Source organism: Lolium perenne, chromosome 2, assembly GCF_019359855.2.
Source record: "Lolium perenne isolate Kyuss_39 chromosome 2, Kyuss_2.0, whole genome shotgun sequence".
NCBI classification, from domain to species: Eukaryota; Viridiplantae; Streptophyta; class Magnoliopsida; order Poales; family Poaceae; genus Lolium; species Lolium perenne.
In genome coordinates this window covers 148,518,049-148,526,819 of record NC_067245.2, presented here as the reverse complement: position 1 = coordinate 148,526,819, position 8,771 = coordinate 148,518,049, and positions in this window count along the sequence as shown.

The window sequence follows — 8,771 nt, the reverse complement described above, 5'->3', positions numbered from 1 at the left end:
TCATCACGTGATGCTACGAAACGACGAGTCTTAGCAACGGTGCATACTAAGGACGATCACTTCATGGATATGCGAATATCGTTAGTGCCCCAATAGTTGGAGGATTGGGACGTCTTGCGTCTTCAACCTTCGTACATTCCCATAAAACTTATGAGTTTATGTAGTCTCACCAAATTATATTCTATCATCTTGCAATAAGGTCTTAGATATCATATATATCTCATACCTTGATTATTTCTGAAAACTAAATTTTCAGCTCCTTACTTTTCAAACAGATTTGAACTTCAAGTTTCACGGAGACAAGATAACTTTAGGTACTAATTGAAACCATAGCTCTCTGAATCAACAATGTGAGGTTTACTAAAAGTTTGCAATAGGACTTAATCATTTCTTGATTCTTTAACAATACGGTACCAATCCGTAAAGTTTCTTATCAGATTTTAACAGTATTTCTATCTCAATAACAAGACTAGCGCATGGTAGAAAACGGATGCCAATACTACAAAATTAATTCAAAATACTACTCAGACTATGTTTATGATAATTAGTTCATGTTTTAATCTAATTACTAATGAACTCCCACTTAATACAACATCCCTCATAGTTGTTAAGTGGTACACGATCCAAATCCACTACACCAAAACCGATCATCACGTGAGATGATGTAGCTTCAATGGTGAACATCAACATGTTGATCATATCATCCATATGACTCGTGTTCAACCTTTCGGTTTCCGTTGTCCCGAGGCCATGTCTGTACATGCTAGGCTCGTCAAGCAAACCCAAGTATTCCGCGTGTGCAACATGGCTTACAACCGTTGTATGTGAACGTTGAGTCTATCACATCCGATCATCACGAGATGCTTCGAAACGACGAACTATATCAACGGTGCATACGAGGGGAGAACACTCTATTATCTTGATATTAATGTGAGGGATCATCTTATAATGCTACCGTCGCGTTCTGATACATCTCCGACGTATCGATAATTTCTTATGTTCCATGCCACATTATTGATGATATCTACATGTTTTATGCACACTTTATGTCATATTCGTGCATTTTCTGGAACTAACCTATTAACGAGATGCCGAAGAGCCGATTCTTTGTTTCTGCTGTTTTTGGTTTCAGAAATCCTAGTAAAGAAATATTCTCGGAATTGGACGAAATCAACGCCCAGGGTCCTATTTTGCCACGAAGCTTCCAGAAGACCGAAGGAGAGTTGAAGTGGGGCCACGAGGTGGCCAGACACCAGGGCGGCACGGCCCAGGCCCTGGCCGCGCCGACCTATGGTGTGGGCCCCTCGTGCCGCCTCTTTACCTGCCCTTCCGCCTACAAATAGCCTTCGTCGCGAAACCCCCGATGCGAGAGCCACGATACGGAAAACCTTGCGAGACGCCGCCGCCGCCAATCCCATCTCGGGGGATTACGAGATCTCCTCCGGCACCTGCCGAGAGGGGATTCATCTCCGGAGGACTCTTCACCGCCATGGTCGCCTCCGGAGTGATGAGTGAGTAGTTCACCCCTGGACTATGGGTCCATAGCAGTAGCTAGATGGTTGTCTTCTCCTCATTGTGCTTCATTGTTGGATCTTGTGAGCTGCCTAACATGATCAAGATCATCTATCTGTAATACTATATGTTGTGTTTGTCGGGATCCGATGGATAGAGAATACTATGTTATGTTAATTATCAAGTTATTACCTATGTGTTGTTTATGATCTTGCATGCTCTCCGTTATTAGTAGAGGCTCTGGCCAAGTTTTTGCTCTTAACTCCAAGAGGGAGTATTTATGCTCGATAGTGGGTTCATGCCTCCATTAAATCTGGGACGATGTGAAAAGTTCTAAGGTTGTGGATGTCTGTTGCCACTAGGGATAAAACATTGATGCTATGTCTAAGGATGTAGTTATTGATTACATTACGCACCATACTTAATGCAATTGTCTCGTTGTTTTGCAACTTAATACCGGAAGGAGTTCGGATGATAACTTTGAAGGTGGACTTTTGAGGCATAGATGCATGTTTGGATAGCGGTCTATGTACTTTATCGTAATGCCCAATTAAATCTCACTATATTTATCATGTCATGTATGTGCATTGTTATGCCCTCTCTATTTGTCAATTGCCCGACTGTAATTTGTTCACCCAACATGCTTTTATCTTATGGGAGAGACACCTCTAGTGAACTGTGGACCCCGGTCCTATTCTTTACATCGCATACAATCTACTGCAATAATTGTTCTTTACCGTTTTCTGCAAACAATCATCTTCCACACAATACGGTTAATCCTTTGTTACAGCAAGCCGGTGAGATTGACAACCTCACTGTTTCGTTGGGGCAAAGTACTTTGGTTGTGTTGTGCAGGTTCCACGTTGGCGCCGGAATCCCTGGTGTTGCGCCGCATTACATTCCGCCACCATCAACCTTCAACGTGCTTCTTGACTCCTACTGGTTCGATTAAACCTTGGTTTCTTACTGAGGGAAAACTTATCATTGCGCATCGCACCTTCCTCTTGGGGTTCCCAACAAACGTGTCAATTATACGCGCATCAAGACTGTTTTCTGGCGCCGTTGCCGGGGAGATCAAGACACGCTGCAAGGGGAGTCTCCACAATCCAATCTCTTTACTTTGTTTTTTGTCTTGCTTTATTTTATTTACTACTTTGTTTGCTGCACTTAAACAAAACACAAAAAATTAGTTGCTAGCTTTACTTTATTTGTTGTCTTGCTCTCTATATCAAAAACACAAAAAAAATTAGTTACTTGCATTTACTTTATTTACCTTTTGTTTATTTCATCATGTTTCCCCCTAAATACACTCTAAAAGACATACCAGCAGGACGTGGGTCTATCATTGGAAGAGATAATATAGAAGATTTTTTCACTCATGTTAGTACTACTGAAGATTTTGAAGATAGACACTTGGTAGAACTTGCTCCTACTTATGAAATTGCCACTGCTTCTTTAGTTCACATGTTGGAAACTAAATTTGTTAATCTTAATCCTATAATCCAACACATGTTTCTCACACTTGGTGATATGGAAGAAGGGGAAAAGAAAGATTTTGTTTTAGAAACCCTTCTTAAAGAATTTGGTGGTGTAGCAAGAGAGGCTAGAAAAGTCTTTATCAAATATAAGATGCTTGGTTCTTGCACCAACTTTGCTAGTACCCTTGAAAAGATGGACATTGATAGAATAAAGTACACTAATAATATTAATGATGTAGGGGATATTAAGACATCAATACCTTGCAAGCTCGCAGGAATGTTCGAGGCACTAGAAAAGAATTATGATTGGATTGTTCCTGAAAATTTGTTTAATGAGAATAGCAAGCCTAAGAGTAATGAAAAGGGAGCCTCTGAAACTTACATAGATAAGATAACATGCATTGTTGAGGTAACTCCCAACACCCCTGGTAAGGATGTAGATGCTTCGTCTCTTGATGTTACTTGATATACACTTTCTGCGCCTAGCTGAAAGGCGTTAAAGAAAAGCGCTTATGGGAGACAACCCATGTTTTTACTACAGTATTTTTGTTTTATATTTGAGTCTTGGAAGTTGTTTACTACTGTAGCAACATCTCCTTATCTTAGTTTTGTGTTTTGTTGTGCCAAGTAAAGTCTTTGATAGTAAAGTTCATACTAGATTTGGATTACTGCGCAGTTTCAGATTTCTTTGCTGTCACGAATTTCGACCTGCCTCCCGGTAGGTAGCTCAGAAAATTAAGCCAATTTACGTGCGTGATCCTCAGATATGTGCGAAACTTTCATTCAATTTGGGCATTTTCATTTGAGCAAGTCTGGTGCCTCAATAAAATCCATCTTTACGGACTGTTCTGTTTTGACAGATTCTGCCTTTTATTTCGCATTGCCTCTTTTGCTATGTTGGATGAATTTCTTTGATCCATTAATGTCCAGTAGCTTTATGCAATGTCCAGAAGTGTTAAGAATGATTGTGTCACCTCTGAACATGTTAATTTTTATTGTCCACTAACCCTCTAATGAGTTGTTTCGAGTTTGGTGTGGAGGAAGTTTTCAAGGATCAAGAGAGGAGTATGATGCAATATGATCAAGGAGAGTGAAAGCTCTAAGCTTGGGGATGCCCTGGTGGTTCACCCCTGCATATTCTAAGAAGACTCAAGCGTCTAAGCTTGGGGATGCCCAAGGCATCCCCTTCTTCATCGACAACATTATCAGGTTCCTCCCCTGAAACTATATTTTTATTCCGTCACATCTTATGTGCTTTGCTTGGAGCGTCGGTTTGTTTTTGTTTTTGTTTTTGTTTGAATAAATGGATCCTAGCATTCATTGTGTGGGAGAGAGACACGCTCCGCTGTTGCATATGGACAAATATGTCCTTAGGCTTTACTCATAGTATTCATGGCGAAGGTTGAATCTTCTTCGTTAAATTATTATATGGTTGGAATCGGGAAATGCTACATGTAGTAATTCTAAAATGTCTTGGATAATTTGATACTTGGCAATTGTTGTGCTCATGTTTAAGCTCTTGCATCATATACTTTGCACCCATTAATGAAGAAACACTTAGAGCTTGCTAATTTGGTTTGCATATTTGGTCTCTCTAAGGTCTAGATAATTTCTAGTATTGAGTTTTGAACAACAAGGAAGACGGTGTAGAGTCTTATAATGTTTACAATATGTCTTTTATGTGAGTTTTGCTGCATCGGTTCATCCTTGTGTTTGTTTCAAATAACCTTGCTAGCCTAAACCTTGTATCGAGAGGGAATACTTCTCATGCATCCAAAATCCTTGAGCCAACCACTATGCCATTTGTGTCCACCATATCTACCTACTACATGGTATTTCTCCGCCATTCCAAAGTAAATTGCTTGAGTGCTACCTTTAAAATTTCCATCATTCACCTTTGCAATATATAGCTCATGGGACAAATAGCTTAAAAACTATTGTGGTATTGAATATGTACTTATACACTTTATCTCTTATTAAGTTGCTTGTTGTGCGATAACCATGTTTCTGGGGACGCCATCAACTACTCTTTGTTGAATATCATGTGAGTTGCTATGCATGTCCGTCTTGTCTGAAGTAAGAGAGATCTACCACCTTAATGGTTGGAGCATGCATATTGTTAGAGAAGAACATTGGGCCACTAACTAAAGCCATGAATCATGGTGGAAGTTTCAGTTTTGGACATATATCCTCAATCTCATATGAGAACACTAATTGTTGCCACATGCTTATGCATTAAAGAGGAGTCCATTATCTGTTGTCCATGTTGTCCCGGTATGGATGTCTAAGTTGAGAATAATCAAAAGCGAGAAATCCAAAATGCGAGCTTTCTCCTTAGACCTTTGTACAGGCGGCATGGAGGTACCCCATTGTGACACTTGGTTAAAACATGTGTATTGCGATGATCCGGTAGTCCAAGCTAATTAGGACAAGGTGCGGGCACTATTAGTATACTATGCATGAGGCTTGCAACTTGTAAGATATAATTTACATAACTCATATGCTTTATTACTACCGTTGACAAAATTGTTTCATGTTTTCAAAATAAAAGCTCTAGCACAAATATAGCAATCGATGCTTTCCTCGTTGAAGGACCTTTCTTTTACTTTTAATGTTGAGTCAGTTCACCTATTTCTCTCCACCTCAAGAAGCAAACACTTGTGTGAACTGTGCATTGATTCCTACATACTTGCATATTGCACTTGTTATATTACTCTATGTTGACAATTATCCATGAGATATACATGTTATAAGTTGAAAGCAACCGCTGAAACTTAATCTTCCTTTGTGTTGCTTCAATACCTTTACTTTGATTTATTGCTTTATGAGTTAACTCTTATGCAAGACTTATTGATGCTTGTCTTGAAGTACTATTCATGAAAAGTCTTTGCTTTATGATTCAGTTGTTTACTCATGTCATTACCATTGTTTTGATCGCTGCATTCATTACATATGTTTACAATAGTATGATCAAGGTTATGATGGCATGTCACTCCAGAAATTATCTTTGTTATCGTTTACACTCGGGACGAAGCGAGAACTAAGCTTGGGGATGCTGATACGTCTCCGACGTATCGATAATTTCTTATGTTCCATGCCACATTATTGATGATATCTACATGTTTTATGCACACTTTATGTCATATTCGTGCATTTTCTGGAACTAACCTATTAACGAGATGCCGAAGAGCCGATTCTTTGTTTCTGCTTGTTTTTGGTTTCGTAAATCCTAGTAAAGAAATATTCTCGAATTGGACGAAATCAACGCCCGTGGTCCTATTTTGCCACGAAGCTTCCAAGACCGAAGGAGAGTCGAAGTGGGGCCACGAGGTGGCCAGACACCAGGGCGGCGCGGCCTGTGCCCCGGCCGCGCCGACCTATGATGTGGGCCCCTCGTGCCGCCTCTTTACCTGCCCTTCCGCCTACAAATAGCCTTCGTCGCGAAACCCCCAGTACCGAGAGCCACGATACGGAAAACCTTACTGAGACGCCGCCGCCAATCCCATCTCGGGGATTCTCGGAGATCTCCTCCGGCACCCTGCCGGAGAGGGGATTCATCTCCCGGAGGACTCTTCACCGCCATGGTCGCCTCCGGAGTGATGAGTGAGTAGTTCACCCCTGGACTATGGGTCCATAGCAGTAGCTAGATGGTTGTCTTCTCCTCATTGTGCTTCATTGTTGGATCTTGTGAGCTGCCTAACATGATCAAGATCATCTATCTGTAATACTATATGTTGTGTTTGTCGGGATCCGATGGATAGAGAATACTATGTTATGTTAATTATCAAGTTATTACCTATGTGTTGTTTATGATCTTGCATGCTCTCCGTTATTAGTAGAGGCTCTGGCCAAGTTTTTGCTCTTAACTCCAAGAGGGAGTATTTATGCTCGATAGTGGGTTCATGCCTCCATTAAATGCAGGACAAGTGATGAAAGTTCTAAGGTTGTGGATGTCTTTGTTGCCACTAGGGATAAAACATTGATGCTATGTCTAAGGATGTAGTTATTGATTACATTACGCACCATACTTAATGCAATTGTCTGTTGTTTTGCAACTTAATACTGGAAGGGGTTCGGATGATAACCTGAAGGTGGACTTTTTAGGCATAGATGCATGCTGGATAGCGGTCTATGTACTTTGTCGTAATGCCCAATTAAATCTCACTATATTTATCATGTCATGTATGTGCATTGTTATGCCCTCTCTATTTGTCAATTGCCCGACTGTAATTTGTTCACCCAACATGCTTTTATCTTATGGGAGAGACACCTCTAGTGAACTGTGGACCCCGGTCCTATTCTTTACATCGCATACAATCTACTGCAATAATTGTTCTTTACCGTTTTCTGCAAACAATCATCTTCCACACAATACGGTTAATCCTTTGTTACAGCAAGCCGGTGAGATTGACAACCTCACTGTTTCGTTGGGGCAAAGTACTTTGGTTGTGTTGTGCAGGTTCCACGTTGGCGCCGGAATCCCTGGTGTTGCGCCGCATTACATTCCGCCACCATCAACCTTCAACGTGCTTCTTGACTCCTACTGGTTCGATTAAACCTTGGTTTCTTACTGAGGGAAAACTTACTGCTGTGCGCATCGCACCTTCCTCTTGGGGTTCCCAACAAACGTGTCAATTATACGCGCATCACGTTCTAAGCAAAATAAGATGCATAAAGGATTAACATCACATGCAATTCATATGTGATATGATATGGCCCTTTAGTCTTTGCGCCTTCGATCTTCATCTCCAAAGCATGGACATGATCTCCATCATCAACGGGCATGATCTCCATCATCGTCGGCGTAGCGTCAAGGTCCATGGCGCCGTCTTCATGATTGTTCACCTCATGTAGCAACTATTACAACTACTTTGAAATACTACTCAACATGAAATTTAAAGACAACCATAAGGCTCCTGCCGGTTGCCACAATACAATAATGATCATCTCATACATATTCATCATCACATCATGGCCATATCACATCACCAAACCCTGCAAAAACAAGTTGGACGTCTCTAATTTGGTTTGCATATTTTACGTGGTTTAGGGTTTTCGAGTAAGATCTAATCTACCTACGAACATGAACCACAACGGTGATACTAGTGTTGTCAATAGAAAGAGTAAATTGAATCTTCACTATGGTGGGAGAGACAGACACCCGCAAAGCCACTTATGCAATACAAGTTGCATGTCGAACGTGGAGCAAGTCTCATGAACGCGGTCATGTAAAGTTAGCCCGAGCCGCTTCATCCCACCATGCCACAAAGATGCAAAGTACTCGAACTAAAGACAACATAAGCATCAACGCCCACAAAACAATTGTGTTCTACTCGTGCAACCATCCATGCATAGACACGGCTCTGATACCACTGTAGCGATTCGTTGCATAGAAAACAAAAATTTTCCTACCGCGAGAACGCAATCCAAGCCAAGATGCAATCTAGAAGATGGGAGCAACGAGGGGATGAACGAGACTAACCCTTGAAGATTTCCAAAGCCTACAAGAGGAGGCTCTCGTTGCTGCGGTAGACGATCACTTGCCGCTTTCAAAAGCGCGTAGAAGATCTTGACGGTGCCACAATCGGGCAGCACCTCCGTACTCGGTCACACGTTCGGTGTTGATGACGACGTCCTTCTCCCCGTTCCAGCGGGCAGCGGAAGTAGTAGATCCTCCTCGGAATCCCGGTAGCACGACGGCGTGGTGGCAGTGTCGATGGAGAACTCCGGCAGGGCTTCGCCTAAGCGTATGCAGGAGTTGTATGTGGAGGAGGGGTGCTA